Source organism: Saccopteryx bilineata, chromosome 9 (assembly GCF_036850765.1).
Source record: "Saccopteryx bilineata isolate mSacBil1 chromosome 9, mSacBil1_pri_phased_curated, whole genome shotgun sequence".
NCBI classification, from domain to species: Eukaryota; Metazoa; Chordata; class Mammalia; order Chiroptera; family Emballonuridae; genus Saccopteryx; species Saccopteryx bilineata.
The window spans coordinates 15,610,924-15,623,104 of NC_089498.1; positions in this window are offsets into that span (position 1 = coordinate 15,610,924).

The window sequence follows — 12,181 nt, forward strand, 5'->3', positions numbered from 1 at the left end:
GACAAAGAAATAAAAGGCATCCATATCGGAAAAGAAGAAGTAAAGGTATCACTTTTTGCAGATGATATGATCCTATACATCGAAAACCCCAAAGAATCCACAAAAAGACTACTAGAAACAATAAGCCAATACAGTAAGGTCGCAGGATACAAAATTAACATACAGAAGTCAATAGCCTTTCTATATGCCAACAATGAAACAACTGAGAAGGAACTCAAAAGAATAATCCCCTTCACGATTGCAACAAAAAAAATAAAATACTTAGGAATAAACATAACAAAGAATGTAAAGGACTTATATAATGAAAACTATAAACCATTGTTAAGGGAAATCGAAAAAGATATAATGAGATGGAAGAATATACCTTGTTCTTGGCTAGGAAGAATAAATATAATCAAGATGGCTATATTACCCAAAGCAATATACAAATTTAATGCAATTCCCATCAAACTTCCAATGACGTTTTTTAAAGAAATAGAGCAAAAAATCATCAGATTTATATGGAACTATAAAAAACCCCGAATAGCCAAAGCAATCCTAAAGAAAAAGAATGAAGCTGGGGGCATAACAATACCTGACTTCAAACTCTATTATAGGGCCACGACAATCAAAACAGCATGGTATTGGCAGAAAAATAGACACTCAGACCAATGGAACAGAATAGAAAGTCCAGAAATAAAACCACATATATATAGTCAAATAATTTTTGATAAAGGGGCCAACAACACACAATGGAGAAAAGAAAGCCTCTTCAATAAATGGTGCTGGGAAAACTGGAAAGCCACATGCAAAAGAATGAAACTGGACTACAGTCTCTCTCCCTGTACAAAAATTAACTCAAAATGGATCAAAGATCTAAACATAAGACCTGAAACAATTAAGTACATAGAAGAAGACATAGGTACTCAACTCATGGACCTGGGTTTTAAAGAGCATTTTATGAATTTGACTCCAATGGCAAGAGAAGTGAAGGCAAAAATTAATGAATGGGACTACATCAGACTAAGAAGTTTTTGCTCAGCAAGGGAAACTGATAACAAAATAAACAGAAAGCCAACTAAATGGGAAATGATATTTTCAAACAACAGCTCAGATAAGGGCCTAATATCCAAAATATACAAAGAACTCATAAAACTCAACAACAAACAAACAAACAATCCAATAAAAAAATGGGAAGAGGATATGAATAGACACTTCTCCCAGGAAGAAATACAAATGGCCAACAGATATATGAAAAGATGCTCATCTTCTTTAGCTATTAGAGAAATGCAAATCAAAACGGCAATGAGATACCACCTCACACCTGTTCGATTAGCTGTTATTAGCAAGTCAGGTAATAGCAAATGTTGGAGAGGCTGTGGAGAAAAAGGAACCGTCATACACTGTTGGTGGGAATGTAAAGTAGTACAACCATTATGGAAGAAAGTATGGTGGTTCCTCAAAAAACTGAAAATAGAGCTACCTTATGACCCAGCAATCCCTCTACTGGGTATATATCCCCAAAACTCAGAAACATTGATACGTAAAGACACATGCAGCCCCATGTTTATTGCAGCATTGTTCACAGTGGCCAGGACATGGAAACAACCAAAAAGCCCATCAATAGATGACTGGATAAAGAAGATGTGGCACATATACACTATGGAATACTACTCAGCCATAAGAAATGATGACATCGGAACATTTACAGCAAAATGGTGGGATCTTGATAACATGATACGAAGCGAAATAAGTAAATCAGAAAAAAACAGGAACTATATTATTCCATACGTAGGTGGGACATAATAGTGAAACTAAGAGACATTGATAAGAGTGTGGTGGTTACGGGGGGGAGGGGGGAATGGGAGAGGGATAGGGGGTGGGAGGGGCACAAAGAAAACAAGATAGAAGGTGACAGAGGACAATCTGACTTTGGGTGGTGGGTATGCAACATAATTGAACGACAAGATAACCTGGACTTGTTATCTTTGAATATATGTATCCTGATTTATTGATGTCACCCCATTAAAAAAATAAAATTATAAAATAAAAAAAAATAAAAAAAAAAATTTTAATCACAACTTCCAGAACAGTGAAACTTTGGTTTCAGCTGAATTTTTTTTTATAAAAACTTTTTTTAAATTGAATTTATTGGGATGACACATTAACATAATTATACAGGTTTCAGGTGCCCAATTCTACAACACATCTGTACTCCGTATTATGTGTTCACCCTCCAAGTCAAGTCTCTGTCCATCACCATTTATCTCCCATCCGTTCCCCCACCCCAGCAATCACACGCTGTCTGGGTCCATGAGTTTTTCTCTCTTGTTTTCTAAGAAAAAATTAATGAAGGTCCTCTATAGGTGTGGCCCTTTGTTAGGCACTGCACAGCCAACGCCACATTCAAATTTCTTTTTTTGTGTGTGTGTATTTTTCTGAAGCTGGAAACCGGGAGGCAGTCAGACAGACTCCTGCATGCACTCGACTGGGATCCACCCAGCATGCCCATCTGGGGCATCGCTCTGTTGCAACCAGAGCCATTCTAGCACCTGAGGCAGAGGCCATAGAGCCATCCTCAGCGCCCGGGCCAACTTTGCTCCCATGGAGCCTTGGCTGCGGGAGGGGAAGAGAGAGACAGAGAGGAAGGAGAGGGGAAGGGGTGGAGAAGCAGATGGGCGCTTCTCCTGTGTGCCCTGGCTGGGAATCAAATCTGGGCGTCCTGCACGCCAGGCCGACACTCTACCACTGAGCCAACCAGCCAGGGCCTCAAATTTCTTGAGCACTCTGTGAGGAAGGGATGTTTCTAAATTCCCAATTTACAGGGGATGAAATGAACTTCTCGATTGTGGTGATTCTGTGGGCCTCAGCGGACACCCAGGCCACTGCCCTGCCGGTTCCTTGCTCACCGGTGTCTCTAACAGCTTAATAACAGCACAGAGGAGTCTTTCTGAACACACCCAAACACCTTTAAGGGCAAGAAGCTCACATATCTTTTCCAAAAGGTGCTTCCGTCTCTTCTGGGGTGACTCTGGTCTGACCATTTAAAAAAGAAACAAAGAAACAAACAAAGATGACACTGTCTATCAGAAGAGCTCCAGTGTCCCTCGTGTTCTGATCTCGTGTTCTGATCGGAGGCTCTCCTTAAGTCTTCTGAAGTCAGGAAGAAACAAGTTCTTATCTCTCTGCTAAGATACAACTGCATGAGATCAAAGAGACCAACCACAACCCCGAGAGACAGTCTCGGCATGTCATGAGGCAGGGACACCCTTCTGGTATCCTCACAGTTAGGGACTCAACCTGTCATGTCTCTTTTGCAAAGGGCCACCTCCTTCCTATGGAGGAGGGTAGAAAGGGGGTCTAGCTTTCCCCCAGCCAACAAGGCTTTGCAGCAAAAATCCCGGGCTTCACCCGGCACCCCCGGGAAGCTGTGTCCTCAGGGTCTAACTCTGAGATCTCTGTGAGCCACCAGCATGTCATCTTTTCTTTCTCTGGAAACCGGAGGGGAGCCAGAATTTCAAATCAGCATTCTTTTATCTCTCAGGTGACAGCATTTCAATGTTTGGTTTGATTCATCTTTCAGTCCCTTGGACAACGGTGTGGGGGGTGGGGGTGGGGGGGATGACGTGTCCCTTCGCCGGGTCTTTCTGAAATCTCACTTGTCTTGGCTGTGTTTCAGAGAGGAGTTAGAGACCTGGCCGTTCAGAGTTATGCCCCCTAATAAGGGTCTGCAGGAGCAGGGCCCAGGGTAGGGGGTCCGATATCGGGAACGATCAACATCCAATCAGTATGAAATTATTTTCCAGCTCCAGCTGACCACGCACTTTTCCTTGCAGCTGCAACTTCATTAAACGGGGGAGTGAGTTTCCAACCGGCAAAGGTCACCATTTCCATTCGGGCATTCAGACATCTCCAAGGCGGGTCTGAGGCTTTAGCGTTCTATTGATTCAGCCGTGCCCCTGCTGAGCTCAGAACTTTGCCCAGAATAGATGAGCTGTGTCAATGAAAGCTCACCGGTGGGGCTATTTATTTCCCATTTGATTCACGGGGCTGTCAAATATGGAAGTTGAAGGGGACCGAGGTAAGTCTACTTCACTCGACATGTGCGGAGGAGACTTGACTTTCACGACCAACACGCTACTGAAACGGACGCTCAGGGAGAGCCCTTCGACATGACCGCGTTTCTTCCTCCGCGTATTCGGCCGTTTCTCAAACGCCCACTAAGTATAAAAAAAAAAAAACGCTGCAGTGGGAACTTCTAGGGGAGACACTGACTCCGTCTAAGAAAAAGAAAATAATTTAGTGATGAAGTGACACAGAAATATCAAGCACTCTTGATCAAGGAAGAGGTATCTTTGATTAGGAACTTACCAGAGGTTGGGAGCATTTGCACAATCAGAGATGAAGGGTGTCTCTTGGTAGAAGGAGCTATGCGTTTACCTAAGTTAGATGAATAATCATGGCAATTTCTCGAGTTCATTTTGTCCTCTTTTATGGCATTTAAATGCACCCTGATGATGTTTTATCTATTTATTTACCGGTATTTATTTATTTATTTTTATTTAGAAAATTTAATTTCATGGGGTGACATGGATCAATAAGAGTACACCACAGGTTTCAGATAAATATTTCTTTTTTTTATTATTATTAATTTTTTTTTTCTGTATTTTTCTGAAGCCGGGAACGGGGAGAGACAGACTCCCGCATGCGCCCGACCGGGATCCACCCGGCACGCCCACCAGGGGGGCTTCGCTCTGCCCACCAGGGGGCGATGCTCTGCCTCTCCGGGACGCCGGGGCCTCGCTCTGTTGCGACCAGAGCCACTCTAGCGCCTGGGGCAGAGGCGGAGGAGCCATCCCCAGCATCCGGGCCATCTTTGCTCCAGTGGAGCCTTGGCTGCGTAGGGGAAGAGAGAGACAGAGAGGAAGGAGAGGGGGAGGGGTGGAGAAGCAGATGGGCACTTCTCCTGTGTGCCCTGGCCGAGAATCGAACCGGGGACTTCTGCACGTCAGGCCGACGCTCTACCACTGAGCCAACCGGCCAGGGCCCCAGATAAATATTTCTATCGCGTTTGAACTGTTGATTGTATTGTGTGCCCATCACCCAAAGTCAAATCATTTTCTGTCACTGTATATTTGTCCCTCTTTACTCCCCCTAACAACTTCCCTTTTGTCTATATCCATGAGTCTCAGTTTTCTATCCCACCTATGTGTGAAGTCATACAGTTCCTACCTTTTTCTGCTTTACTTATTTCACTTAGTATAATGTTCTCAAGGTGCATCCATGTTTTATATCACATGGGCAAGATTCTTCACTCCTCAGCATAAGCTATTGAATAGATGGGGTTTATCTATTTTTTTTATGACGCTCATATTATTAAGACTGTTTTTTCTTCAAGTTTTCCCTTTCTGGTCTCCATAAGGTGTGTTTTGGTCTCTTATTGGATCAAATTCACTCACCCACACCCACACATGTGCATGCACGTGCACACACACATACATACACATACACACACACATATACACACAAAAGATGTTAGCTTTTCTGATGTCTTGAAAAGCCTGTTCTCCACATTTTGCTTTATCTTTCCATTTCAAGATAACTTGCTTTATTTTTTTAAGCAGTGCTTAATTAGCAGTGAAAATATCAAATCAATATTAATTAAAATGATTCAATCACCTGTAGTCTAATCACCTTAACTCAAAGACCATTTATAAACCTTTTAATAAAACACCTTCCCTGTCCTTTGTACATGTGTTCAGAGCTCCCAGATGTCCACACCTCCAGTCTCTTGGTTAATTGGTTTCATAGGTTTTCATTTTTCCTTTTTGGGGTTGGGTTAAAGAGAAAAGGATCAACTTCTCTGGCCCTGGCCAGTTGGCTCAGCGGTAGAGCGTCGGCCTGGCGTGTGGGGGACCCAGGTTCGATTCCTGGCCAGGGCACACAGGAGAAGCGCCCATTTGCTTCTCCACCCCCCCCCCCTCCTTCCTCTCTGTCTCTCTCTTCCCCTCCCGCAGCCAAGGCTTCATTGGAGCAAAGATGGCCCGGGTGCTGGGGATGGCTCCTTGGCCTCTGCCCCAGGCACTAGAGTGGCTCTGGTCGCGGTAGAGCGACGCCCCCGGAGAGGCAGAGCATCGCCCCCTGGTGGGCAGAGCGTCGCCCCTGGTGGGCGTGCCAGGTGGATCCCGGTCGGGCGCATGCGGGAGTCTGTCTGACTGTCTCTCCCCGTTTCCAGCTTCAGAAAAAATAAAAAAAAAAAAAAAAAAAAAAAAAGGATCAACTTCTCCCTCTTTAAGTTTTCTTCTTCTCTTTTGAACATTTCTTTAAAGATGGCCAGATTTTGCCTTTGCTGATTCAGAATTTAACACATATGTTTAGTATAAGTTATATATGCCATCCCTTTCCTTGAAAAAAATGTATGGCTATCCACTGAATATATAAGGTTAATGTGAAAAATTGCTAAGTCTACCTATGTGACAGTCACGCAGCAGGAGGCCGAGAGAATCCTAGGTAGAGCAATCGCCTCGTCCCTGCTGCCCTGCTGTGTGACCTGAGTTACAATGGCCGCAGCTCCTTCCGCCCGTTCTGTCTGGAAACGGGCCCTGCCTAAGGCAACCACAGGTGATTCTGGGCTGGTCCCCTAGGTGATGCCTCAGGTGTGCCCAGGAGCAGGTCCTCAGGCCTGTTCTGCACCTCATCAAGTGGCTGGCTTTAGCTCACACTTCCATTGTGCCTCTGAAGAAGTCACCGTTCACCTGGGCAAAGCTGCGTCTCCATGGTGACTCCCCTCCCCCACCCCCGGGGTCCTCTGGCTTCCTTCCCACCAGGCCTGCGACCAGCACCCACCCTGAGGTCCCCACAGGGCTGCTGAGACAGGCTGGCATGGGATGGGAAGTCTGTGCTGGGAATTTTATTACAGCAAAAGGAAGTACAGGCTACTTTTCCTGTCTTTGGGACATAGGCCACACGGATTTCCTCTACAGGAGCTTTTTCTCAGCCTGCTTCTTTCCTATTCAAGGTGACTTCTTCCCAAGGTGATTGCTAGTCGGGGTTACCCATCGCCTTTAAAAAACACTTTCCCCACCTGCATCCCCAACACAAACTACAGGAGTATGATCTACAGGCGTATAAAATTCTGGCTGTGACTCCCGTGAGACCTGACCACGGTACACAGACAGCACACTTCTCAAAGGCTGAGTACTCGGCCTTGCACGCCCATGCGTGGGAGGACCTCAGCCCATACCCGTTCTCTTGTCTCTCCTCCCTAATGGCTCCAGAAATTCCTAACGCCAGTATTTTCTTCATCATGATCAAAGAGAAAGCCAGCGTTGCCCAGGAAGCTGGTTTGCTGACTTCATCCCATCTCTCTATTAATTAGTCACAGCTCATCTTTCATCCTGCTTCCTTTCTGTCCACAGTCCCATGGACCTTGGGCATACGAGTTACAAATACATTCAGTCAGCGTTGCACGAGTACCTGTGCTGAGCCTGACCTTGAGCAGGTACTACCGGTGGAACTCACTTTAATAACAGAGGTCACAGGATGGGTTCTGAAGGAATAGCCACAGGACGAGAGTAGCCCGTGTTGACTGGAGCACCGTGAGAAGGTGTCCTGGAGTTGGTACCATACATGTTGGCTCTGGAATAAAGTTGACTGTTAGAAAATAGGCACTCACTTATTAATTGGGCATGCACCAGGATTATTCTCAATGTGTACATCATTGATAAGAATTGATTTCCCTTCCTCTCCTAGGTGATACCTAGCAGCTCATTCCATCAATTCCTACCTAGAGACTGTGGCCTATTCTTTCTGTGTCATAATATTTATCTTTCTAAGAATTCCCATTCACTACCTGGAAGTGTGAACGGATGAGGAAGTCTTGCAGAGCTATTTGGCACGAATGACTCAAGAAATTTAAAAAGGTCCATACACTCTTGTTATGGGCCAGAAATTCCACTTCTGGAAATCCATTTAAATGAAATAACCTAGAACATAGGGGGGAAATAAATACGCATCATGTATTTGTAGAAGTCTGTTTATCACAACACAGTGTCCCACTCTACTGACATAATAATGATAACAAAAAAAACTAAATAGATAATGAAAGCAAGTATTAAATGATAACACATCCATATGATGGACTGTTAGGCAGCCAGTAAAATGGTGCTTATGGAAAACAGCTAGCAAAAAATGCACATGATCTATCGGCGGGAGAAAGATGCAAGTGCAGAGAAATGCACAGGCTGATCGTGGCATGTAAAGCTTGTGTGTGACACTGGTAGAAGCAAAGAGGAGTGGAGTGAGCGACAGGAAAAGGGCAGAAACGTGGGCAGCCGGAGTCCATGTGAATCATTTTTATCCTCTGTGTCCACTTTCCCAAGTAGTCTAGGAATTCTTCAAATGGAAAGGCATTATTTGTATTTAAATGTATAAAACTGGCAGTACATTTTTAAAAGCACCTTCTTATCACAAGGTTTCCCTTCCTCCCTGCCAGGGCAATGCTTTGTGCATAGGCAGAGCCGGATGGATGTCTCCCTGGGCCTCCTGCATCATCACACTTGGGGCCCTCGTAAGTTTCCCAGTTGTCAGAGGCTCTCGGCCCACCCCTGCAACATCAGACACAGAGGCTGCCCGGCACCCTCCCTGGCCAGGATCATTTCTAGCCCACCCACAGAACACAGAGATTCTGGCTATTTTAATATGCATGTGTATTTCTATTACTTGCCTGGTGCTCTTGACCCCTGCGCTGTGCTCCAGAGAAAATCCCAATCTGCTCGGTGCAAGCTTTGCTCGAATCCAGCTGTTGACTCCTATCTGCCTCTCTCCGGCCTGCCCCGTGGTTTGCTTTCCCACAGGTGGCCATGCCTGCTCACTTGGGAAGGTCTCTGCACCCTCCACCGTGAGCCTTCTGCTATCCCAGCAAAGTTTGACCTCGGGATTTCCACAAACGCCCGCAATCTTGTGTTGAGCAAAGACAGTGCGTTCCTCTCACGTTGGACGGACTCTTTCTTACCTTTAGTGGTGAAATGCACCTCATTGCCCCAGGTCGTCCACTGCCTACAACTCTCATGCACCCTGAGCATCCGGCATGAGACTCAGTCCAAGTGATTGAGATGGCCCGACAGCCTCCTCCACAGTCCGGGCCGCTGCTAGAATGTGCATACATGCATAATCTGATGCCCGTATCTTTCTTGCCACGTTCTCTCTACTTTTCCTGCCTCTGGAAGAATTCCAGCATGGGCAGTTTCACTTATAAACAGATATGTACTGAGTGCCTCCCACACGAAAAGAATAGTGCCAGCTCCGTGGGAAGTTCAGGGAAAGACACACGGATGCCCTTGCGCTCGGGGACTGAGTAGTCAGTCAGTCTAGCAAAGGAGGTAAGGCACGTTTTGTTAGCACCTTAGCCTAAGACACAGCGGGCAAGGGCTGCAGGGGAGAGGAGGGGAGGGAGGGAGGAAGGACACAGAGAATGGAAGAGAGGGAGGGAGGGGAGAGGAGGGGAGGGAAGGAGGAAGGACACAGAGAATGGAAGAGAGGGAGGGAGAGGAGAGGGAGGGAGGGAGGGAGGAAGGAAGGACACAGAGAATGGAAGAGAGGGAGGGAGGGGAGAGGGAGGGAGGGAGGGGAGAGGGAGGGAGGGAGATAAAAAGGAAGGGAGGAAGAGAGGGAAAGAAGAGGGAGGGAGGGAACAAACTAAGATCCTAAGATTTATTAAAACCCTGTCATATAATAAGCACATGGAAATCTGCCACAGAGAAATAAATAAAGCCAAGGATTTGAAAGAACTTGACAAACACTTTCATAGAAAGAACATAAAGACACGTGAAAACCAAGTCTGTGGAGGGAGGGGGGGATTTAGAGCAAAGTTTCAAAACCCCAGACTTAAGAGAGAGAAGTTTATATGGATAAAATCAAAGCAATAAGCTGATTGAGATCACGTATGCACAAAGCATCCACTATTCCCTGATTCGATGCATTATGCACTTGGTGTGGGAAGAAAATAAATTCAGGACTTCTAAAATGATGGAGTAAGGAGCTCAGTGGACCCTTTCCCCAGCAAAAGAACAATTTAACTGGTGAAATTATTAAAAAACAAAACAAAAAGCCATTATTTAAACTGTCTGGGAATTGTCCCAAGGACATTCTCAAATGAAGAAGTAGATACTCAAGAGAATTTGCTATATTTCCATATGGAAAGCCAGAGTCCATGAGATGCAAGCCAAGACCCACTTCCTTCCCGCCCTGACCCCACATTATAGAAGCTCCACCCTAGGTGCTCCGCTCTGGGCAGTGCACCCCAGAAGGTGGAGGCTCCCCCTTCCCCAGCTCACAGTGTGGGGCCACTGGTCCAGCTGGGAGGGGCGGGCCACCCTCGGTGCTTCTCCCAGCCCTATGCCACAGAGACTCATGCTCCGCTTCAGCAGTGCTGACAGCTGTGAGGCTCTCTCCATCCCCCCCATCCTCACTCCGCAGCTGGGAGCTCTACTTTAAGGGCCACAGGTCAAGAATGCTTCCCACCCTGCCTCCCATCAACTCCTCCTCAGCACCTCCATCCCAGTCAGCTCCCGATCTTTCGTGCTGGGAGAGGCAGGTTGGGAAGATCACGGGCATCCACTTCCCCACTAACGGAAGACTGGAATCACTCAGGGAAAGTGGGTCACATCCCCAGCTCCTGTGCGATGCCCGGGTAGCTGGGGGAAAGTCTGGCCAGAGGACAAGGGCTTCACACTCTGCTTCCTTGTCTATGGCTCCGATGGCCTGAATACTTGTGTCCCCCCAAGAGTTGAAATTGTAACCCTCAAATGTGATTGTTTTAGCCAGTGGGGTCTTTGGGAGATGCTTAAGTCAGCGGGGTGGAATAGGAGTAGTTCTTTAAAGAACAGGCTCCAGAGAGAGGCCCCGCCCCTCCCACCACATAAGGACACAATGAGAAGGTGCCAGTTATGAACTGGGAACAGGATCCTCCCCGAACCGTGCTGGCACCCTGATCTCGGACTTCCAGCCTTCAGGACTGTGAGGAATAAACGCATGTTCTTGATAAGCTTCCCAGCCTGTGCGTTTTGTTGTAAGAGCCCCAAACGGTTGAGACCATGGGTGTAGTGAAAGCAGAGGAGACCCTGGTGGAGAGGAATCCAGGGGAGGCTGATAGCTCCCCGGTAGAAGCAACACCACAGCACTGCTGGGTTTCGCAGGGAGAACCAAGGATACAGGCAGATGAGCTCGCAGTGGATTCTGAGAGTCCGGAAGGCTGTGCTCTTGTGCGAGGTGGAACCCACTCGGGCAAGCGGGAAGCGCAGGGGATTCGACTGTATATATTTTCCGAACCACACACAGACCCACCGACACAGAGCAGAAACCTCTCGAGCGCGTGCAGCTTTGATACAACCTCTGCCCTCACACTGATGCAAGGACAGCGGCGAGAAAGTCAGGTTTACAGATGAAAGCATGCTCTTCCCTGTCCGTGTGCAAGGCTGTGCAGCCCATGGCTCATCCTTCGCCAGAGAGGTCAGAGAGGGAACCTCCCATCTACTAGTCCCTGGCTGAATGTGGGACCGAAACTTAAACTCCTTCAGCTGTGACAGCATCCTCCAAGCCATGTGCGTCCAGTGGTGAAGGGTGAAAATGTAAGTGGGCCGGGGGCTTAAGCCTAACCTTGGACCAATAAGTGGCTTATGCTGAGTCGGAGGTGAGCCCAGGCAGCCAGGCTAACAGGTTAAGAACCAGGGTGAACATCTGAGCAAGGATATCAGAGGCTGCACACAACCCTGTTAATATATAAAAAGCACTGAGCTGTATGTGAACTATACATACATAAACGGTATATGTGAATTCTATATCAACACCGTTGTTTTTACAAAGTAGGCTATAATCCGTGCTGGTTGCGTTATATAAGGTGGCCACATAATTCACTGGGCTAGGGGCGGCCACTGGTTGCTTTGAGGGAGAAATGATTAGGAAAAATAAAATCAGGTATAACGCTTTAATGACGTTTTGTTAGCAGTAAAAATCTTATTCTGAAATCAGGGGGTTGAGACAAAGAAACGTGATAGTAATGTATTCCGCATCAAACATAATGTTCATTTAAGGAGAACCATTTTTTCAACCGTGAATTTAGTCATGGCCTCCTGTGTTTATGTGGTGGGAGAGAGGCGAGTCTGACACTGAGGATGCCAAGGAGCACAGAGCAGATTCCAGAAAG